Consider the following 24430-nt stretch of genomic DNA (forward strand, 5'->3'; position numbering starts at 1 on the left):
GAATTTTTAAAACACAAAACCAAAGTCAAAAAAGGATTTGCATATTGTTGGCATATTATGTGATGTATATACTAAGTACCTGCTTTATTTCAACTCTGGAGGCCCCAGACCACACCCCATGTTAGCCCAACTAAGTCCACAGGTTAGCCTGCAGACATCTTAAATAGACCCTATATTCATACAGTGTGGATTTATCTGACTTCTGAGACCTTACCCAGTAGGGAGGAATGTGAGGTCTGTTCTCCTTACTCAGTCACTTCCTGGATGAATGATGTCCCTTAATATCTCTAGGCCCCAGTCACTTCCTCTGGAAAACAGAGTGAATAGTATTTTACTTAGAAAGATCTCTTGAAATCCCTTACAGCTGAAGAGCTAAAATTCCTCACGAAATGACCACTCCAAATGAAGAGTTTTTTTGCTTTTCATTTGTTTAAAAAAAAAAAAATCTGAGGCCCAGGGTAAGAGGCAAAGAAAAGGTTTGGAGTCTGAAAGACCAAATTAGAAATGCAAGCTGCCATTTACTACAGCTTGGATATATGACTTAACCTCTCTGGGCCTCACTCAGACATCTAGCATTAAAATAAGGACAGCTGTGGCACATAGCTAATGCCTAGTAAACATGGTATCACCCCTTTCGGGCTCAAGTACCAAAGTCATCCTCCTAGCTCAGAATGGCTGCTAGACTTAGCATTTTCTCCTCCATTTCCATTTCTGCCTTTTACTCCCTTTAGGAAAAAATGACTTTATCCATTCCCTACTAACTAATGCGCTATAAGTTAAGTTTCTCCAATGGCCAGATACTACCCCTGAATTATAAGTAGAAAGACCGAGATCAAGAAAAGAACCAGGAGGTCAGGAGTAATTAATGAGACAAAACCTGAAGCCAAACTCTGTATTTTTGCTTGGATTTCATTAGCAAGTGAGCAGAGGCCTGAGTTGGAGGCCTCTTCCCCTATCTGGCCCTCCTCACTCAGCTGTTCTCTGTCGTACCTCTCACAATACTGGCTCTGTTAAATGCTTTATATTCCGTTGGCCAATGCTGGGATGGTTCAGAACAAGATTGGGTCATTATTAATTCAGGAGGCACCACACACATGGCTGTCATGTTTCAGTTATCCTTTCTCTTGGTTTAATAGAATTTGCCACACTAATACAAAGCCGTATTTTATGGTTTTCCCTGAACTTGTAACAACTTGTCCAGCTCCCTCTTGCTAATTAAAAGGGGAGGGGATGCAGCAGCTCATTGAAAAGCCAGTTTCCAGGGAGGTTGTTAATATATCTCTGCTTCTTATGGTTCCTGACTGCCCTCTCCATGAGATGAGCATTAATGAAGTCAGCAGCTGGTGGCGATTTGGCTGGCGAAGCCCTGCTTGGTGACAGCCTGAATGCCTATGTCTGCTGGCAGCTCACCACCTTCTCACGGCTGGGTGGCTGGGTGACGCAGTTCCACAGCTGGTCCTCCCACACCTGCCTCAGGATCACTGCCTGTGCCCTAATGTATGTAACAGATTCACTTGCAAAGGTTTCCCAACAGAATAACTGGGCTTGGAAGGTGAGCTGTTAGGACTCCCTAGTGGCCCCTGCCCAGCCCATCCAGCAGCCCCTCCCCGCCCTTGCCTCCACTCCTCCTGAGCAGAAGGACAGACAGGGGGAGGAGGTGGGAGAGAGGGAAATGAGGAGATCCAAAGGAGCCGGGACTTCCGGCAAGATGGAGGCATAGGTGGATACACGGTACCTCCACGCACAACCAAGATTAGAACAACAACAATTTAGAGGCAGAATAACACCCAGAACTGACAGAGAATTTATCTGAATGGAAGTCAGACAGCCAAGAAGTTGAAATAGACCCGTTCATCCAGACTGGTAGGAGGGGTGGAGAGGAGCAGCCGGGCACAGGGTCACGGCGTGGGGAGAACAGGGAGAACTGAGCACATAAGGCAACTGGGAGCGCGTAAGGCATCTGGGGCACACAAGATCGCAGCACGTGGACCCTGAGTATGCAAGTGGCAGCTGGCGGACCCAGTGAGGCAGCGATTGTGGACCAGGGCAGAGCATGCAACCCAGGATCCCGGAGAAGGGACTGAGGTCCCAGGAGAACGGAGCTGCCACCATTGTTCCCTCCCGCCCCCACATACAACATCACAATCTAGCGACTGGGGTGCCCAGCCCTGGTGAACACCTAAGGCTCCACCCCTCACCGTAACAGGAGCAACCAGACCAAAAAAAAAAAAAAAGAAAGAAAGAAAGAAAAAAGAGAGAGAGAGAGAGATGTCTCAAACAGAAGAACAGATCAAAGGAGCCATAAACAAAGACCTGCCCTTGTAGGAAGTCCTGCAATGGGACCAAAGTAGCCTGCTTCCAGAAGGCCCACACTTGTTCATCATGTGGCTGGGGAACCTTTAGGGGGCCAGGTAGGGAGAAGGACGCCTGTTCTCACTGTGAACATCAACCTCCATACCTGTTTCCATCTGTCCAGCTAATTACCTGCTACAGCAGCTGCTACAGCTGCCTACCCACTGTCCTTTAAAAATAAGGAGACGTGGACAGAAAGGTGCACTAGCATTCTGGGTTCGGCATGCCTCATCTCACGGAGGTGGGTGAGAGCCCAGGGAATGTGGATACAGGAAGTCCTGGGACTGGGAGCTATGGCACCACAGTGAAAGATGAAGCCAACCCAACATTGTGGAGAAGGGGATACTCCTCCAGGAGACCCATGTCTGCTCTCTGGTAATAAGACCTTTCCCAACCTTTAGCTCTGAGCCCACTTCTTCTAGGGCAATGTCTATGCAAGGGGCAGGGAAGCAGAGGCACTTGAGGTGGGTGGGCCCCTACCCCCCACCCACCCTTAGGCTCAGCCCAACCCTCTTATTAGGGCCATGGTCCCCTCCAGTGCTCCTTGTCTAGTAACTATTCACTCCTTGCCAGTGAGCCACTCAGATTCTCTGGCCCATAAGTTTACAAATAGAAACCTGTGGCAGCTGGTTGCTTTGAAAGGCAGACCCTTCAGTGAGGGCGTTTTGCCATAATAAAGGGTTGCTGCCTGGTACAATCTGAGCAGTGGGAGTTGCTAGAGTAAAGGCTTAGTGCACCTTGGTGCCGGGTAGGGGGCATCCAGGCTGTCCCTTCACCAACAGAATGCTAGGCGCTGGGGCCCCTCCTCAGGCCAACAATCCATTCCTCTGGACATCACCTCTCCCATACCAACTTTCCCACTACAGGCATTCTCTTACTATCTATCCCCAACCCCCAGGCTTTAAAAAGTTCTCTGGGAACATGTGCTAAATGCACGAGACACCCCTGGGGCATCTAGTCCAAATGAAGAGAAAATATGTCAGGCCCAGCAAGTCAGCCTGTAATTCAAATGGATGATGGCTATGCTCATGGAATACCTGAAAGATATAATCACCCCAGGTGTGGTAGGTGCAAGAACTAGCACAAACAGTGAGAGAAAAAGTGGGTGAGGATTCATGAGCTCTGTGTTGGAACAAGAGGGGGACTTTTTTGAAGCTCCAGGAAGGGTAGAAAGGAATTCAGGGCTGAATAAGAGAAATACCACACCTGATTTCCATGGAAGTAAGAAAAACAAAAGAACAGAGTTCCAGAGTGCTTGGGTCCACTAAGGTGAGGGAGGAAGCCAGCTGGAAGGTGAACAAAGCCCACCCATCCCACTCATAGCATTAAGACAACTGCTCTTTCTTTCTCCAAGTCCTTGACTTAGTTTGGCCCAAGACCGAACATAGCTTTTGGCCATCAGTTTTTAAAAGTTCACATTTCACCCCAGGAAGTAAGGCTGCCTGTCTACCCCACTTTCCTCCTTACAACCTAAAAATACAGGAATTGTCTCATCTCCTTTTACAAGCCTCACCTTGGCCACAAATTTCATCCAGGCCCAAGAAGCTGATCTCCAGAGTCCAGAGAAGGTGGGGTCTGGGGAGCCTGGAAGTTCTCTTCCACCTAAAGGATCCTGGAGGCCTTCTGAAGCTAGGCTGAGGGGCAGTTGCCTTCAAAATGGCCATATGCTAGTAACCTAGGAGAAGCAAGGTCCAAAAGCAATGCTTGCGGGAATAATTCCTGGAGCATGCAGTAAAAGAGAGGCCAATACTAGCTACTGACTGTCCATATGTCTAAGACAGAGTCTACTCCCTTATAATTGGCAAAAAAGGGGTTTTGCATGAAGAAAGGATGAGGTGGGGAAACACACTTCCCCAGCCCAGTTCCTGGAACCTGGGCCAACTGGGTCCCTGTCTATTTCACTGACATCTCAATAGTCTCATGCATCCTATAGCCCATTGGTCATAATGCATTTACTTCATCCATATAAGGCCAGAACAGGACCAGTGTCCATGGTGAGGGACTCACTGCCACTAAGCAAGTGGACCACACATATTTGGGGACTGGTTGCCTATTCTGATCCCCCAGGCCTTGCTCCTCCCTCCTCCACACATGACACCACCAGGTCTCATCATCACTGAGTCCTGTTGATTAAAGAATTTCTCAAATTTGTCCACTTTCAGACCTTAGCTTAAGCTCAAGCTCAAGCTCAAGCCTCACTTAAGCTTAGCTTAGCTTAAGACCCCACATTCCACATTTATGTCTCCAGCAGCTTTGTGGTTTTTCTGTATCCTATCTAGCCACCCAGAAGATCCATCTTGTTTCCTTTTGTATAAATCCCTGCAGTGGATCCATGTAGCCTTTAGCCAGATGGACAAGGTCCCTCATGATCTGACCTTTGCCAACTCTCCTCTTGCACCTTGGCTCCAGCCTACTTGCTGTTACCCAGACACAAGTCCTTACTTGCTTCTTTGTGTTTATTGAAGCTCTTTCCCAGCTTCACAATACCCTAAATCCCTTTCTACACATGGCTGTCATCCTTCTTGACTCAGTTCAGGTTATCAGGCCTTGTGTTTGCCACCTGTGTCCTAGAAGAATTCTATGGCTCCTTGCCATTCATCCTCAGCTGAGTTCACCCCTCAGATATACTCATCTGCTCTCTTACCAGACTGTGAGCTTCTAGGAGCAAGGCCTGTTGACTTTTCAATAAGGCTTATTGGCTAGTGAATAAAAGTGATTTCAAAAGTGATTTAAAAGTGAGGTGTGGGTTTAATTCTCAGTTCTCCCATCAGGCAAGATCACTTAATTTCTCTGAATCACAGTTACCTTATTTAAATTGATAATAATTGTATCTTAAGGCTGTTAGGGTCAAATTAATTAATATGTTTAAAGGATCAGCACAATGCCCAACACTATTTGAAATGGATTTTTCTCTTTATTATTTGTATTTTCTCTGTTTCTAACACATGTGACACATTCTAAACACTTACTAATAATTGCTGAGTAAATACATGCATAAAAGGATAAATAAGACATAGTTCTGAGTCTCTTCACCACCCCTGGCTGTTCTCCCCAGGTAAGAATTCATTTGTGGGAAGCCGTTTCCAAGTGGGTCACAAAGAACGAGTGACAGATTCACCCAGACCATCATCAAATGTGTACAATGTAATAGCCGAGAGTCAAGTCCTGATTCAGGAATTGGTGAGAAGGCAGGAAACAGAAACACAGATGAAGCTGAGGGTAGTTGTATGTCTCTGGGTCACCTTGGTGCTTAGGGGAGAAGCCAAGGAGTCGTGGGGATGAAAGACAGAATCATATGTATGTAAAAAGACCTTACCCAAATCTCCTCTTTGCTGGGGACACATGTGCTGCCCTCTGTGTAGTCTGGGAGACACTTTCTATATATGAGATATATATATGAGACATATCTATATATGAGATGCTTTCTATATATGAGAAAGTATATATATATTATATATGTACTATATGTATATATATGTATATATATATGTGTATATACACTTATATATACTTATATATAATATATATATACTTTCTATATGTGCAGGGTTGTGCTAGCCATGGCTCTTTCAAACCCCATAATGGAAGGCTGGCCAGAGGACCCCTGGCTAGAAGAATGTGCATTGCTTTGGAAATGGATTCTAATTCCTTCCTTATCTCCTTTTGGGGGTAGCTTCCTGTCCTGTGACTGACTGCCTCTTGACCTTTTATATTTCTGAGGCAGAACACATGCCCCCTTCATCTGGAAACCCTTAAAACAAGTCTCGGGCTCAGGGAGGAGAGGTCCTGCTTTGCTGACCTATCGCTGTGGGTGCTCCCTGTCATGTGAGTAATAAAGACTGTGTCTGCTCCATCCAGTCCTCCTTGTCATTTTTTCAGCTTATCTGAATGAATAGTTGCGATCCCCGGGCTTAACCTCCTACGTTACAGAGACCCTCTGGGGCAGAGGACGCCTACAAGGTATTCTGGGGAGGCCCAGAATAGGCTCCACCTTTCCCATGTGGCTCTGCAGTGGCAGAAGGACCTAACAGGACTGCTGTTGTCAACAGCACCACATGCTCCCTCTGACGCAGAGGGAGAAAAGAAAGGCCTAGCTAGTGGGCTGGCAGGAGGGAAAGAAGAGAGAGCAGGGCATGAAGCCCAGCAGGGGTGGCCCTGATGCAGATCTGGAACACAAAGAGAGAAACCTCCATCAAATCCTTCAGAACTTCAAAGTCTGCTGAGATGCTGGCCTGCAGAAACCAACCCTCTCTTGTCAGCCCTTAGCCCAGGGCCTGCTCCTACTCTTACTCCAAAGCTGCGGCCACTGGGAGCCCTTTGTTCCACCCACCCTCACCTGAGACCACACACCAGGGGCTGTACAGCTTGCTTCCTACCTAGCTTGTTTGCAATTTTAATTTCTCATCTTCTAAACAGCTAAGATTCATGACACATTCGACAGAAATATTGAATTTCCCAAATGTCTGTTATTCAAAAGCATGGAAATCTCCAACTTAACACTTCTACATTAATATCCTTCTAGAGCTGAGGCCAAACACAGACCCTCCAGAGACAGGGAAGAGGGGTGGAGGAAGCTGAAATGCTGGGCAGAGGACAACAGGTCCAACCTCAGAAAAACCCCCATGAAGCTCGAACCATCCCCATCATTTCTGCACCAAATCAAACATCTGAAGTTTTTTATATTACTATTTTATTGTTATTAACATCATTGAACACATGATGTGCCAGGCACTGTGCTAAGCAATTTTAAAATCCAGGATCTCATTTATTCCTCACAACCTTATGAGGTAGCCACTATAATCATTTTTGAGACCAGGAAACTGAGGCACAGAGTAAGATCACCCAGCTAGTAAATGGAGGAACTGAAATTAGAACTGCAGTTTTACTTTTACCCACTACCAAACTCTCTCTCTTGTTTGCATGATGGAAATATTCCCTTTCTTTCTAGTGCTATATTCAATTTAATTCCACATCTCATTAGGTAGGTCCATGAACAAATTCAATGTGTACATATGTGTAGGGTCTTTGCTATACATGGAGCCCTATGCTGGGAAGAGCATAACAGGTGTGAAGCCAGGTCCCTTATCTACTACAATCTGAAAGTCTATTTGGAAACCTGCACATGTATGCAAACAATGTGGCACCAACACCAGGCAGAACAGTAAGAGCACCTAGGTAGTGGCTCAATCCACTGAGATAAAGAAAAAAATAAAATTCCTTAGGACAAACAAGAGAGATCCTCTCAGGCCCTATTCTAAGCCTACTGCTGAAAGAGTTTATTCATACTAAATGCATAACAGGGAGGCAGGTAGGCTGGCAAAGTAAGAGGCAATAGCGAAAGTGGGAAAGAGGAGAAAATCATAAAATGTGAATCAAGAACCCAGGAATGTCACCAGTCTGGGACCACTTGGTGTGGAAGGGAGCAGGCATCCTGCTAGCTTCTGGAGTATCCATTCATTAGCACATTTATAACAATGACCCTGAGTAATAAAAATGATTAAATTGTGTTCTGAGTATACTGTTTAAGAAAGTATGCACATTAGTCATACTTTTCTTATGTCCATTAGCATGGAAATATTTAATGAATATAGCCAAAATACATATACATTTTAAAGTTTTGGTGCCTAAGGAGCTGGTTCTGTAACTAACAACATTATTAAGCACCATAGTCAGTCAGTCAGACGGGAGCTCCTGTTAGACAAGAAGACTCTGCTTGGCCCTCTCTGCTCAGGCCCCAGCACAAAAATCTCCCATTGAGGGTGACTGTCATGGGGGCTGGTGCCCATATGCCTCATCCACACACAGCAGCAGGCAGGGGGAGCTCCAGAGTCTACACCACCCTCCCACAGCAGCCCTGGGGAACCCAGAGCCTCAATTCTCCAGGTCCCTGGATGCCAAGCTTACAGCAGAATTGCTCCACCCACCCGAAGAGGGCCTCTGTTGTCAGCTGGCATCACCACTCCCAGATTTCTCTAGTTGTCAGGTGATAACAGAGAAGGTTCTTCCATCTCCCTTTGCCATACTGTAAATGGCTCTTGTCAGCTGCTGCCTGGAAAGGTAACAGCAAGAGTAACCAGCAGAAAAGTAAGGGCGCATCACCATCACCAAACCAAACACTCACAAACAGGGGCCAGAGCAAGAGAGTAAGACACAAAGGAGAAACCAACCTATGAACCCCATACTATGTCTGGAAGGTGAAAACAGCCCACTGAAATGTCCCTTGAGCCCATCTCCCTCCCACATCAGCTAGACACATTTAACTGTTACTTGTATATAATCTATGCACTTGTTAATTTTCTCATTTTTGTTGTGAATCAAAAACATACATAAGGTTTTTAACTTACCTCATATGTGGGAAAGGAACTAACATTTATAGAGCATTTATTATGATACGGATACTTCATGTAGACTATTCTCATTTAACCTCATAACAGCCCTATAATGGAAATATCATTTCCATTTCACACATAAAAAACTGAGGCTCAAGAGAAGTTGGGTAACTTGTACACACTTGCACAACAAGTATCTCAAAGCAGAGGTTTGGTTTCAGATCCATCTCACCCTGACTTTGAGTACCACCAATGATGCCTTCTTGACATTATCATAAGCAAAAGAGCAGAGAGAATCCTCTCACATGGCAAATCTGGGGACCAGGAATACTTCTCTTTTTTGGTCTAAGCCTGGCTGGCATTTTAGGAGCTGACTTACATGATGAATGACTCAGGGCACACATGAGATGTAATATTGTCTTGATTTAGTGAAGCCCTTGATAGGTTGACTGATGAAATTTTACTTGCAAAATTAATTTGGATGTCTTGACTTGGTACTCCCATCACCCCGCCAGCAAAGAGTCTGGGAAACTGCAAACAGGCAGTCTGGGGAAGAGGCTGGCAATGGCAGGAGCACAGTGCCAGAGGCAGGCTATTCCAACAGCAGATGTATTGCTTTCTTTCCCCCGATGGGTAGAACTAGATGCTGCAGCCAGAAGACTATAGGCAGATGGAAGGGAAGCCATGCTGAATGAGAGAGCACTGGGCAGGGAGAGGGTTCCTACTCTGGTGCTCAGAAATTGCTTGCCACTGGGAGAGGCCAGGGATGGAAATGGCCTCCAAGGGCTCCTTCCAGTCCCTGAGGTCTCTGTGGTCATAATACGTGGCCCAGAAACCACTGATAGAGCCACAGAGAAAAACAGTCTGGCCCACGTCCCCAAATTCTGCCATCAAGCAGCTCCACAAGAATCAGGATAATTTAAGCCTCGGTCAGACCAACTCTGCAGCAGCAGTGGGAGGTTGGTTCCTTCTGTGGCAGGAGGTGGCCTAGATGGGGTCAGCTCAAGGAGGATGTCAGTTCATACCAGGAAATGAATGTCCCACGAGGCTGGGGACCTAGGGAAGGGTGGCAAGATGGAGGAGAAAAGAGTGGCTAAAGAGGAAGAATCAGAGGCCTCAACATCAAGCTAAACTGACAATGGGGTAGAACGTGACTGCCATTTACAATTAATGAAGGAGAGGAAATGAATTACTGTACTATAAACCTATGGAGCACAGCAGAGGAAAAAGTATCCTCTTGTGTGTATAGGCAGCAGGTAAAAAGAAGGTCAAGCCAACTCCAAAGCCAGATGTTATCCAGGATGTTGAAGAAGTTAGTGGGAATACAGGTGCTTAGAGACGGTGGGTGGGCCAAAAGGAAACCATGCAGATCCAAGAGAAAACAGTGCCAAAGAAATCTTGATCTCCAGCTTTGTGTGGAGTTGGCAGGAGGTAAAAGAAAGTGACTGGGTTCTGGGGTGAAGGGTGGGCAGGGGCTGCCTCCTGGATGCTCTCTGCATTATCACTGTGAAGTGACTTGATCTGACCTGCATTTTAAAAGGTTTATTCTGGTCATGGTGTGAAGACTAGATTGTGGGGAGTGGGGCAAGAGGGGAGAGAAGAAACAGAGAGTTTGAAGAGAGGATGGCGGTTCAGGACACAGTGATGGTGTTACAGGGTGCAGCCAAGGGGGGGGCCCAAATAGGCATTTGAAATGGGGTCCAGAACTCAGGTGTCCAGGAGATTTTAAGACGTCTCCACCCCTTCCCCCACAGGTGTGAGTTGGGGGAAGGGGCACACAGAGCAAGAACATGCAGGGCAGCTTTGCAGCTAATCCATGGCAGGGTCATTTAACATACCTATAGCCTTTGGCTGGTCACTTAGATATGCTAAATAGCTGTGGCCATGCTCAAGGCCAGGGGGATGGAAAGGGACTTCCCCCCCAAGATGGGACTGGGGGGCAGGTCTCCCGAGTTACAGCACCTGTGTGGGAGCTTGGAGAAGCTGGCTCCATAACATGGGGTCACACCTGCTCAGACCCACGATGGCGACCAGAAAAGCTGGAGAAGACAGCAGATTGAGGGCAAGTGTGTCCAAGTGTAGGAGGAGTCGGAAACAGGGTTGCAGGGGAAGACTGGCGCGGGGATTTAAACCCAGGGGTGGCAGCCATTGAGAGGGAGAACCACGCGGCCTTGACAGAGTGGGGACTCCCGTGGCCCTGGGAGAGAGGACCACGTGCCTCTTCCAGAGTGGGGACCCCCACAGCTTTAGAAGGGGGAACCACCACCTGGTTTTAGCAAAGATCCCGGCGACTCAGCTGAGGGTGCCAGGAACCCAGGGAGGTCTCCCAGTCGAGATGGAGTATTAACTGGGAATAACCAGAGGACTGCCTGAGCCATGGATTTCTATTTCCTTTCCTGAGATATAGTACTCTGGACTGGGCAAAGGGGGAAGGAAGGAAGGACTGTGTCTGTTTGTAGGTGTTTTAAGGGACTTTAGGATTTTTGATAAAGACATTAGGTCACTACTTTAAGTTTGTATAGCATTAAATAAATATTTCCTTTCCTTTTCACAAATCTCTGGTATTGGGAGACGTCTTTCCTCTGGCAGCGGACATAATGGACCCGGGGCCTTCTTTCACTAATAGTATATCATCCCAGGCCCCCCTTGTTTGTTCTGTAACAATGGTAGCTAGAATACAGTGAAAAGTGGTTAGATTTGGGGTATATTTTGAGGGTAGAACAAACAGGATTACTGAAAAACTGAATATGACATGTGAGACTAAAAAGAAGGATGAATGAATGAATGCTCAGCCTGACTGCATTATTATGTGAACCCAGTGAAATGGTCTTTTCTTCTTCTAGACCTGCCCCTGCTCTACAGTATCTTCTCATCCATTTAAAAATTCACCTAGATCCACCCCTTCTCAGTATCTGATAATTTATTTCCATCCAAGTTAAACAGCCAAGTTAGTATGAAGCCTACCCCACCTGAAAATATATTTCTATTTATAAATAATCCACTGGAAGAATGACCTGTACACAAGTGGGAAGTACTTGCATAAGCATCATTGTTGCCTAAATCATCAAATTCAATTTTTGTTTCTCTGAGGCTAAGGTCCCAGCCTACTCAAGATTTTCAGTGGGCAGGGGCATTGATACTGAGGATGGTGACAAGAAGCCCCAAGGCCTCTCCTGACAGAGCATTCAGGGACAGAGATAAAGAGCTTGCAGAATTTTTGCCACTCACAGCTTTCCCAAGAGGCCAAAAGGGCAACAAGCAGAGATCAAACTTTCTCTCTGCCCCTCTTCTCACCTCACCACCTAGGTGTTAGATGCTTTTCAGTTCTACATTTGCCACATAAGAAGCTGCCCAGAAGCGGGCGGATCAGGAAAGGCAGGTCAACTGAGTGATGATGCTGGCTGTGAGTGTCTGGTAGCAGCCTCAGCCCCAACACGAATTCTACTAAGGAATCATAAGAAAGTCTGTGAGAGCAGGCTGGGCAGATTGAGTACATAAGCACAGCCACATAGAAAGATGTCTTAGTAACTTCAATGCAAATCAGACTTGGAGGGGAAAAAAAAAAAAAAGACCTCTGATGACCTGGTCAGCAGCACAGTCGTTCTGTCACTTCTCCTCCAGGCTCCCAGTGCCTCTCTGCAGCTTCTGGGTCCATCCAGAAATTCTAGCTCTTAGATGTAATCAACAAACAGGAAGCCACTAACTGGCCTTTGCATTCAGAATCCCAGCCAGTGAAAAACCCCAGAAACAAGGGCTTTCTGGGACTTAAGGGCTCCATTTACAGGAGTTAAGCATGAAGTCATGGTAAAAATGGGTAGATAACCCAGTAACAGCTGTGCTTTGACCCAAGTGTCAATGGCCTGGACAGCAGCCTGTGGTCTGGTTTTGGGAACTGCCCTGCCTGGTTTCAAAAGCTGTAACCCCTGTGGCTAAGGCTGAGTAAAAATACCTTGGGACCATAAGCCACTAAGGAGACAAAGCCAGGGGTGCCACCTTCCTGCCGGGGGTGCCACCTCTGCCCCCTTCACTTCACCCTGCTTGGCCCCAGGCAGATTAATGTTAGCCAATGACAGGTAAGATTCGTCAAGGGAGGGACGACCCAAGACAGGCAAAGTTGTGATGGGGCCATCAGGGAAGGACTTGTGGGGCTGTAGAAAAAGGGAGTGATAGACCCTCATCCCTCGGCTTTGTCATAGCCCGAGTCCTCATTCTATCTGTAAAAAAATCTCCTAATCTCTTGGCTGCTGTAATCCCCCACTTGACTTAAGCCTGAAATAATGCTGGAGGCGGATGTAGCCCTATGCTGGAAAGGGTGAGTTTCTGGGGCAATCAAGGCTAAGAAAGAATACATAAAATCCTGTGAAACCTGCTTTGCTAATACCCTCAATTTTCTGATAAGGGTCCAGGCATAACATGAGTTTGTTTCCCAAAGTTTCATGGCCCTTCAGCTAACCCTAACTCTGACCCTATCTGGCCCTATCTGACCATAACTCTGAATAAGCCCTCACAGTTCTTTGAATGTTATCTATTGTTTGATCCTCACTTCCTGACAATGATTGATGAGCTTTATCCTCTGTATTCCTGTGCAAATTAAACCCAATAAAAGCCCATTGAGGAACAGGGTCAACAGTCCTTCTCCTTTGAGAGTTCAGCCACCTTTCCTCCCCAAGATCATGTCTTGGTAGAATTATTCTCATCGAAACAGGTGGGGGGCTCTGCTGGACAAAGCCCTCCCACAGTTTGGGGCTTCAGAGAGCCTTCTCAGGTCTATCAAGCAGCAAAAGAAACCACCCCACTGTGTGGATTCCCATGGAGCCCCTTCCAGGATGCTTGTACTTCAGTGTGGCTGCAGGCCTCACCCTCTTTCCCTCTCCCCTACTGCTGTCCTCACCGCACCCCCCAAGCCCAGCTCACATGTGGAAGGAGGGGCAAAGAGGCACGGGGGCATCCTGAACCCACTCACAGGGAAAGCAAAAGAAGAGGCAAGCCAGACCTCCCCCTTGATACTATGCTACACACCACTTTGAGGAGCGGGAAGAGAAACTTAAGAGAAAAACAAAACCTAGAACAGGCAGGAGCTCATGCAGCAGCCACAAGGTCGAGATGCTGTCATCCAACACTGGCACCTGACCCACCACCCTGACACTGAAAGAGATGGTAGCACATGCTAGGAGAATCGCCAAGGCTTTCCTGGTAAAGAATAATGTTGCTACTGCTGACTATCCAAAGCTCTTTTAGAGCATAAACTGTCTCTGATAATGAATGATATGATATTCTGGGCTCAAAAACTCATACAATCTACCGATATTTTAGCTAGTCCTGTATCAGGCCAACCCTAGTTTGTTTGTTTGTTTTTCAATTGTAGTTGACATTCAAAATCATATCAGTTTCTGGTGTACAGCATAGTGGTTAGACATTTCATAACTTACAAAGTGCTCCCCCTGATAAGACTAGTACCCACCTGGTACCACACATAGTCATTACAATATTGTTGATTAGATTCCATGTCCTGTAATCTATATCCCAGGAATATTTTGTCACTGCCAAGCTATACTTTCTAATCCTTTCACCTTTTTCATCCACCACACCAACCACCCTCCCAGCTGGCAACCATCAGACTGTTTTCTTTATCCATGAGATTGTTTCTTATTTTTCTTGTTTTCTAGATTCCAATCTAAGTAAAACCATAACAGTATTTGTCTTTGACTTATTTCACTTAGCATACCATCTATGTCCATCCATGATGTCACAAATGGTAAGATTTCATTTTTTATAGCCAAAAAATATTCCACTGTATGTATGTGTATACCACACACTCTTTATCTAATCCTCTATTGATAGACACTTAGGTTTCTTCCATATTTTGTCTATTGTAAATAATGCTGCAATGAACATAGGGGTGCATATGTCTTTTCAAATTAGTGTTTTAAATTTCTTCAGGTTAAATACCCAAAAGTGGGATTGCTGGGTCATATGGTATTAAATAGTTCTATTTTCAATTTTTTAAGGAAACTCCATACTGTTTTTCCATAGTTGCTGAACCAATTTACAATCCCACTCACAGTGCACCAGGTTTCCCATTTCTACACATTCTTACCAACAACTGTTGTTCACTGGACAGCCATTCTGACAGGTGTGAGGTAAGAGCTCATTGTGGTTTTGTATGAATTTCTTTGACAATTAATGACACTGAGCACCTTTTTCTGAGTCTATTGGCCATGTGACTGTTCTCTTGAGAAATGCCTATTCAAGTCCTCAGCCCAATTTTTAATGGGATTGTTTGGGTTTTTTTTTTTTGTTTTTGGTGTTAAGTTGTACAAGTTCTTTATATCTTTTGTATTTTAATCCTATATAGGATGTATCATTGGAAATTTCACCTCCCCTTCCTTAGACTATCTTTTTATTGTGTTAATGGTTTTCCTTGCTGTGCACAAACTTTGATGAAGTTTTTTGTTTGTTTCCCTTGCCTAAAGAGACATATCCAAAAAAAACATTAGTAAGAGCAATGTCAGAGAGTTCAACCTGTGGGTGTGACATTTATGGAGCTAATTGGGTGCTTTGGTGTGACTCTGAGCTGGCCACTAGGTGTGTTCATTCTGGGGCTTTTTGGGAGGGGATCCAATTCAGGCCCAGGTCAGTTGTTGCCTATGCTCAGCCAGGGGCCACCTTGTAGGAGCTACAAAGTGATGTGTGGTTGTTAGCTGCCTGTGCTGAGCTTAGTGGTACCTGGGACAGGTACCTCTAAGCTGGAAACTCAGCTGGGAACTCAGGCCAGCTGACATTAGTGAGTTGTGCAAGGCAATGTGAATGCAGCCACTGTTTGTTTGAGGTCTGTGGGTCTTTAAAAGATTTTAGAGATGTCTGCAGCCTAGGCCAAAACTAGCAGATTAGCAGGAATAGCTGCTGAAAGAGTTTCTGGCACACATGCAAGTTAGGTGGGGCCGGTCTCTGGGAAGCGCCAGGGTGGAGTGAGTTACATTAGCCAGGCCGACTGAGTCTCAGATTTGGTGCTCACCTGGGCCTGCAGAGTGGGTAGGATTAGGGCTCAGCAAAAGAACAATGAATGGTACCTGCTAGCACTTTTTTATTGGAGAAAGCTACCCCTCCAGCCTTTGCCCTAAAGCCAGGCAATTCAGTTCCTTTCCTTAAGTAGCAGGTACTTTTTAAGCTGCCTGCCCCTTTGCTGGACCTTAGGGCAAGAAGATCCTAAGATCTTATGAACAGGCTCAAGCCTTTAAAAGAGGATGCCTGGTACTATAGCAGCCATCCAACTCACCTGTACAGAGTCCCTGCTGATTTGCAAAGCCAGGTGTCATTAGGACTCCTCTTCACAGCAACTGGTGCTCCAGACTGGGGTGTGGAGCAAGGAGCCCTCACTCCTCAGGGGAGACCTCCATAGCCAAGATAACTCTCCTGATTTAAGAAGACTTTGGGAGGTGGAGGCAGTTGCTTATCTTGGACTCAGAAAGGTTAAGCAACACAGTAAACCACTCAAGGGTAATAGTAAAACTGAGGCAGGCAGCAGGTCTCAAGCCCCTCCCCATGCACTGCATGTATATGTGCCATGGACACCAATTGTCCTCTGTACCTACCCGACGTGGCAGGACACCCACAGGAATATGCTGTGCTAAGCCCCCTCAAGGTGGGGTTCCAATCCACACTGTAGTCCCCTTCCTCTGAGCGTATCTCTAGGGGAAAGGAGTCAGGCTATTTTTGAAATGGTAGGTACAAGAAACAGGCAGGCACAGGACACTAGGAAATCCTTTGACTTTCAAAGAGAATAATTCCAAACTGGTCTGTTTTCACATGGCTCACTCTTTTCCTATCCCCGCTCCTTCCTTAGAAAATACCCCTGATCATTTATCTCAACCAGATTTAGTTTTAGCCCATGTTTCCTGAGGTTCAGACATGAAAATGTACAAGCAAACCCACTGGGGGTGAACCAATTAAACAGCAGTGGCAGAGCTAATGTTATGAGTGGTGGTTCTCAGTGAAGGTTCCTGCCTGCCAAAACCTCTGTTTCCTCAAAATACTGGTTCCCCTGGGGAGCATGCAACCCAAGTAACCCCACTAGAAACACACAACTGCTGTGCCTCAAGGTTAATACTTTGATAAACCTACAAAGGCCAAGGACTCTTGGTCCTTGACCACAGGGCCACTGAGGAGATAATCCAAGGGTACCCAGCTACACTGTGGAACACCAGGCCACAAAGCAGATCCCACAGAAGAGGGCCGCAATCAGCCCAGAGCCACTCCCCTTGCTGAGGAAGGAAGAAGACTGTTCCATCTTTTGCTCATCTCCTTAAGCACACAGGAAATGTCACTAAATAAAATTCTCATCATTAAGTGGCTCAGTGGTCCTCAATAATTCTGTCTGTCTTCATAAAGCTCAAGGTAAGAAACTGTAGGGGTTGTCACCTAAAGATTCCTGAAACTTGTGTTCCCTACCTAAAAATTATAATCCAGATTTCTGGAGTCCTGAGTAGGTAAAACCCAGTAAACAGATTCAACTCCTCTCTTTCAAAATTCACCACTATTGCTATTTCAGACAAGAAGGAGGAAAGTTAAAAGCCTGGGCCCTAGAGTCAAACTGCATATTATAATCACGTCATTTCCTGGCTGTGTGAACTTTTCCAAGTGAATTAACTTCTCTGAATCTTTCCTCACATATAAAAAGGGTTAATAATTACAGTGTCTGAAAGCCTTTAGAACAGTGTTTCTTCACAGAAATACCAATTATCATGAAATATTCCCATCTGACATTTGTCTAACTATATTTTTAAACCTTCTTCAATGAGCATACATAACCATTTTATAGTAAAAAGTTATCTTAAAAAATAACCTTCAATTAAATCAATATCATTTCAGCCTAAAAAACATTCTAAACTCTAGACATAGAGTGGTTCTGAGTGAACTGAGTTCCATTTCTGATATGACTACAGAACACACAAATATGCTCACAGTCCCTTTTCAGCAATGACTCCAGCTGTTCCCTTTTGACTGTGGATGAAGACCTAGAACCCCAGAGTGCACGAGAGACACCAGTCCTGCCACCTTACCACACCAGGCCCAGACCTTCTCCGGGTTGCTCACGCCTCTAACTTTGAGACACCTCTCCCAACACAGCCATAGGAGACAGCGATGCTCTGACCTCAGAACTGGGCCAGTGGACCCAAGTTCCGACCTGGTCACCAACAAGCTGTGTGGCCTGGGACCAATTGTACAACCTCTCTGCCTCAGATTCCCCATCCCAAATTAGAGAAAACAGGAACCATCCAGCACAGGGGTGTGGTGAACATCAAACATGCCTGGCACCATGCTGCAGACCTGGGCTGCACTCAGCAAGCTTCGGATTCACTCTCTTCCCCCCCAGTTATTCAGTTTTCTTTATAGTCCCTTGGTGAAACAGCACAAATATTCTTCCATGATGACACCTCTGGTGATAATTTCCAACCCTTCATTTTCAGCCCTGACTTCTCTCCCCTACTTTAGGCCCAGAGTTCTGATGACCCACTGACCCATAGAACATCCCCTTCCTTTGTCTGCTAGAAACCCAAACTTACCCTGTTACAAAACCAAGGAAACACCACCAGCAGAGGAAGGGACATGGCTTTCTAATAACAGCAGTGCTACAATTTTTCCAATTTCCAAGTTTAAAACAAACAGTACTTTCTTGCTACCTACCTGTTGTGGCCTTTATAGTTAAAAGGGCTTGTTTAGGTCAATTAAATACATTTTATTGAAGGTTTACAAAAAGGCTTATTCAGAAGTGAATAGGATGCTCCTGTCCTCAAGACGTGCCTGCTCTTCTGGGTGAAATAGACAAAAATAAATTGTTTCAACACAGTAAGTGACAGATGCTCCCAGGAAACCTGTTCAAGGTTTGATACGGGCTTCAAGGAAGGCAACTGGCTCTGCCCAGAGGGAAGTCTTCAGCAAGGGCTTGAACTGGGTCTGAGAGGATGCACACGAGTTTGTCAGGGAGGTAGGTAAGGAGGCAAAGGCAGACAGAGCAGCACAGACAAAGGTCCTGCAACCTCAACTAGCACAACACATTGAGAAAGCTGCACCTAAATTCTGGGCCCAAACCCCAGGCTGCAGGGGAAGGCAATAAAATACACTGGACAGATGGGCCTGGGAAGGTTGGGGAGGGCCTTACATGGCAGAATAGTAAGAGGTTCTTCATATTTTTGAGTCTTCTTTGAAAACTATCAACCTGGCATGCTATCAACTTTGTACCTCAAAACACACAGATTCACAATTTTGCATACAACTCTGTAGGTTTCCACCCCTGAACCCCATCAATGCCCCTAAGTATTTAAGATCCCCTGGTTAGAAACTCAGAAGCCCCTGGTAAGCATCCTCAAGAAGAAACCTGGTATAATGATCTTACTACCCCTTTGCTCAGACCTTGTGCCCTGTAGTTCAGACGGTCTGGCCCTGAAACACAGAAGCACGCTTTCTCACTGCTCTCTCTCACCTGCCTGCCCAGGACAGTGAGACCTGTGGCACGCTCTTCCAGGAGGCAGGGAAGAGCCTTCAACAAGCCTGGGGTCACCTTGTGAACACCTTCTAATCATCATTCACACAGGTGCACAGGCTAGCCCAGCCCAGTAGACATGCCATTCCTGTTCACATCTATCCCACCCCTCACTTTCTGCCACCAAATAGTGTTTCCACTCGTGGCAAAGTCGCAGCCCCAGACCCACAGTAGCTCAATCATTTCAGAATGGCCTTTGGAAGGTGACCATGAGAAGGCCTTTGAAAGCTTGAGAGCCAAGCAGGTTCCAGCTGCTGATTCCCTCTAACTGGATGCCTCCTTTCCCTAAAAGAGCTCCAGCACATCCCAGCCCACACTCCTTGTGCAAAAACCCACCATCTGGCCCCACAATGGAGGTGTTTGGTTATATGTTTGGTGACTCTGTTCAGCAGGAGAAGCTGACATAGCTTTAAATATTTAAATACTTGAAACATGTTGGTGATGATAATAACTTTGCTGATGGAAGCTTAAATTTAGCTCCAGAGCAAATGAAATTTGCTGAACCTAAAATACTTCCAATCAAGTCTCTGGCCAGCTTTCCTCAGAGCAGATGGCTGCAAGGGGCAGCTGCATATCCTGGCCAGAGCACTAGCCCTGGAGTCCACTGGTACAGAGGGGCAAATAGTAATACTACCCATCCTGCTGTTAAAAGCAAATGAAATTGTGTTTGCAAAACTGCTTCCTTTGGTGACCTATTATTAAGTAAATACAAATGTAAGGGACTATTATCACTGACAGTTAAAATGCCCTCAGCTCATCTACAGGGGTCCGGCCCTAAGATTTGCCAGACCGCTTACCCAGAACCTCTTTAAGAGAACAGGGACACAAGGCCCAGGACTGTCCCACAAGCCTCCAGAAGCCACCAAGACTTCTAGAAGCCACCAGCAAAGGGGCTATACTCTCCTCCTCCCAAAGCGAGGTGGTCTCTTTGAGGGCACCTTCTCTTAGGCAGAATGTTCCCTGTGTTACCTCCTACCCTAGGGAGCCCAACCCTAGGGAGCCCCACCCAAGCTAGAGCCTGAGCTGAGTGCCTCCCACTTGTTCTGGCAGAGGTTCTGGCCTGGAGGATATGCAAACAGCTTGTGGAGCAGGCAGTCAGCTCTGCTGTCCTTCCCTTGCACAGAATTCCCAAGCCTGAAGAGTGAGGAGAATAGAAACCTCTAAGCTGGCCACTGGCACAGTGATGACACTGGCCTTCTCTCTGACGCCTGCCTTGGGAGGATCCTAGGTCACCCTGGGGTACAGGCAGAGCCCTGAGCCCAGGCCTCACATCAGCAGAGTCATCCTATAATGTAATTTGCCAATGGACTGCACTGACTTGCCAATGAAGAAACGCAACCCTTTTCTGTCTGCTGGTATCCCCCTTGTATGGGGTGAGCTAAGGGGTAGACCAGGACAGCTGTCAGTTTAAAGACCTCAGACTAGCAGCACCATGGGCCCCTCAGAAGGGGAAGGGGCCTGAGGCACCTGAGCAGCAAGGAAGCTAACAGCAACAGCTAATGCAATACACACAATTTCATTACTAACATGCCGATTGATTCTAATTCAGGAAGAAAGAAAAGAGAAATCTGCTTGGAATGTTAAGTCCCAAGGAATGGCTGGATGTGCTTGTGCTGAAAGAGTGAGACTTTTACAATGCTGACCTCATGGGAAGGAAATCGAAAAGACATCAGCCTAATAGATAGGGGTGGGGATGGGGCCTAAGGTAGAGTGCTCTCACCAGCCATTTTCTACTTCCCTGACAAGCCTGTAACTAATTACTGTGCTTCATTCTTTCTTCCCAGGAGGAAATGCCATCACCAGTGACAGGCTCCTCCCGACTGGCCTGGTGCCTGATCTGTCTGGGAAAGCAGACTCATCCTGGAGACAGGCACACGCCTGGAAGGATGTAAGGCATTTCAGAGATGGAGAGTGATGTTGGATACCTAAGCTTCTTCATATCTCTGAAGACAGACTTTTGCCTCCATGAGAATCCTGTGATATATGAAAGTCTACAGCTGTAACATTAAAATATATATTTTTTTTTATTAAGGCTAAATAAGTGACACAAGGATTTTATTTAAATATTGGCCTTGGCCATAAATCAGCACATTGTCTTGTGGTTTTCCTTGCTATATGACATACATAAATCTGTATCCCTGCCCTCCACCCTGGGTCTATACCCTTAACAAGGAAAACACATTTAGAGTATGTGTTTCAACTTGTACACAGAATACATATTTATACTTCAACAGATTCACTCATTCACTATTAAGCATCAACTTTGTGCATGGCATGGGTCCAAGACTGAGGCTATAAACAGGAGAAGGGAGCTCCATGGTGTGGTGAGGAAGTTGCTTGCACACACCCACTCATAATGCACTATGAGAAGTATGCTAATAAAGGTGGGTAGGAAGTGTCTAGAGACCAGAGAAGGAACGTTAGGTCTGCCTACGGCTTTGGGATAGCTTCCAGGAGGCACATCACCTTCAGTCCCTGCACAGTGGGCTCCAGGTCGGACTCCCACAGGCAGTACAGAAGCTGCTCTATTGAAATCCCAGAGATCTCATCTGTGCACACTAATCTGTCTTCTCTTCCTGCCCAGCAAAGAGCATGCAACATCCCTACTAAGGACAGTGAATGTTTATCTGGAAGTTTACTATATGGCTACGGCCCTACAAAGAATTTAGACATCTCCAGCCAGGAGCGTCCCTTGACACCACAACCCACATTTCCTCCTCCTTTTCATTTTCTCATTTCTAAAGAAACTGTCAGCTGGGAAAGATGATGGGACTATGTGTTGGGAACCGCCCTACCTGGTTTCAGAAGCTGTAACCCCTCTATGGCTAAGGCTGAGTGAACGACCTTCAGACCATAAGCCACTGCAGAGACAAAGCTTATCTCCCTGGCAGGGGTGCCACTCTGCTCCTTTTACTTTACCCTACCTGGTCTCCAATGCTTGATCAGTTAGCCTATGAAGGGTAAGATTCCTCAAGGGAGGAATGACCTCAGATAGGCACGATCACGGGGAGGCCCCAGGGAGGGACTTGGGGGGCTATAGCAAAAAGGGGTGATGGACCCTCACCCCTCAGCTTTAACATAGCCTGAGTCCTCATTCTGTCTGCAAGAAGTCTCCTAATCTCTTGGCTGTCTTACTTCCCCTGCCTGACTTAAGCCTGAAACAATGCATTAAGCCTGAAACAATGCTGGTGGTGGGTGTTGCCCTGTGCTGGAAAGGGTGGGTTCCCTAGGGCAATCAGACCTAAGAAAGAATATGTAAAATCCTGTGAAACCTGCTTTGTTTAGAATGTTCTCAATTAAATGATAAGCGTCTAATTGATAAGTGAGTTTGTTCCTCAAAGTTTTATGGCTCTTTGCTATCTGACCCTGACTCAACATAGGCCCTCAGAGTTCTTTTTATGTTTGATTCTTACTGCCTGATAGTGATTAATGAGCTTTACCTGTATCCTTGTACAAAACAAACCCAATAAAAGCCTGTCAAGGCAAGGGTCAAAGTGCCCTCCTCTTGAGAGAGTGGCCAGGCCACTCCGAGGCACTCTTCCCTTGAGAGAGTAGCCATGCCATCCCTTTTCCTCCATAGGACTCAGTAGTCCATGTGAATTTGTCTCGTGTCTCATCCATAACTCCTCTGAAACTGAGGGCCAGTGTCCGCGTCAACTATGGAAGAGAAAAGAAGGGGTCCTGCACGTCCACTGGCACAGGGCAAAGAGGGAGGGACGGTGACACTAGCAAGTTCGTCTTTCTGTCCTGCAGCTACACCGCAGACCTTCAAAGGTTGGAATCAGTCACTCTGAGTCTTTCCTCCTACCTTCCTGCAGCTGCCTGCCATTTTGCCAACCCACTCCTGGATGCACTGGATTTTATCAACATTTGTCAGCATGAGGCATCCAACACTGGGCATGGTGTGCCCCCCGAGCATGCTCTACTCGGGTACAGTGTGGGAACATGCCCTTCCGCTGCATATGTTGTCCCTTCCTCAGTTTGCATCTAGGCCATACAGAGACTATAGTTACCCCATCTCCAGTCAATGACCTGGATGAGGTCATTGACCTGATCTGAATGAGGACAAGTCAGACCTCTGCATCCTGTGTTTATGTAGTTGATTTTTCAAGTCTAGGTGAAAGACTTTTCATATACTTATTGCTAATTCCATCTCATTGGTTTGGGCCCATTGTTCTATTGATTACGCTTACATACCGATTATGTCATCCAGTGCTGTAGTTCCCAACCCTCCCAGCCTGGTATCAAGTGTGAATTTGAAAATCTGCCTTCTCTCCCTTCATCCAAGTCATTGATAAATGTCACTCAGGATGGGCTCAAGGAGGATGCCCTTGGCTCTAGAGACTTCAGGAAAGACAGTTAATATTTGTCACACAAATAAGTGAGTAACTGAATAAATAAATAGACAAGTGTGACAGCTTTCTAGGTCCACCTGATCCTTAATTAGTGCTCTGTGTCTGCACTTGAGGCTGGTAACCGCTTCTCATCTTATCCCTCAAGACTTACTTTAAGGATGGCTGACTGCCTTTCAGCCTTTTGGCCAAGATCAAGTGTAGTATCTGTTCTTACCAGGATGGCTGAAATGAAGACACCCACGTCTAAGATATTCAGATGTGGTAAGCTTTTGGGAAAAAAGTAAAGGAGGTGAGTCTGTCTTGACTTGTTCATGAACTACTGTTTCCCCAGAGCTACAAAAACATCTGCTTCATGCATTCTTTCAAAATGTTGGAGGAAAATGTCATAACACTCATGGCTTTATAATGTTTTTAATCTCCTTTTTTCTTATTTGTAAAAACATCTGCCTGTCTTCATATTTCTGGTACCTCTTACCTTCTCCACAATTTCTCACCCCTAAGAATGAATTTATTGTCATCTTTGTTTTTTCACATCTCAGAATGATCACTAGCTTTGGCACACCAAGGTATAAATTCAGGCCTAAGATCAGGAAAAGCCAGTCAAGCTTGCTAATACTACATGTGTATTCATGCCCACCACTGAAAAATAAAAGTTATGCCCACTAATTGCAGGGAGGTTATAGCATCACTGCTATATGTTAAGGACTGTTCATTATGTGTGAACAAGGTGTAAATATGCATGGTGATTCAAATGTGAGCAAATGTGCATGGGTAAGTATATGAAAAATTTCAATGTATACTGAGTTTCTACTGTAATAATAGTAAATGTGTACATGTTTATATCACTCATTATG

General features: G+C 45.9%; 1 non-coding gene across 1 annotated transcript; it reads left to right on the forward strand.

Annotated features, from left to right (window-relative positions):
• Positions 1–23741: 23741 nt before the first annotated feature.
• On the forward strand, positions 23742–23940 carry LOC114510511. Its single transcript, XR_003685678.1, has one exon. It is a non-coding gene; the product is annotated as a U2 spliceosomal RNA (small nuclear RNA).
• The last annotated feature ends 490 nt before the right edge of the window (positions 23941–24430 follow it).

Source organism: Phyllostomus discolor, chromosome 13 (genome assembly GCF_004126475.2).
Source record: "Phyllostomus discolor isolate MPI-MPIP mPhyDis1 chromosome 13, mPhyDis1.pri.v3, whole genome shotgun sequence".
In the NCBI taxonomy this organism is placed as follows: domain Eukaryota; kingdom Metazoa; phylum Chordata; class Mammalia; order Chiroptera; family Phyllostomidae; genus Phyllostomus; species Phyllostomus discolor.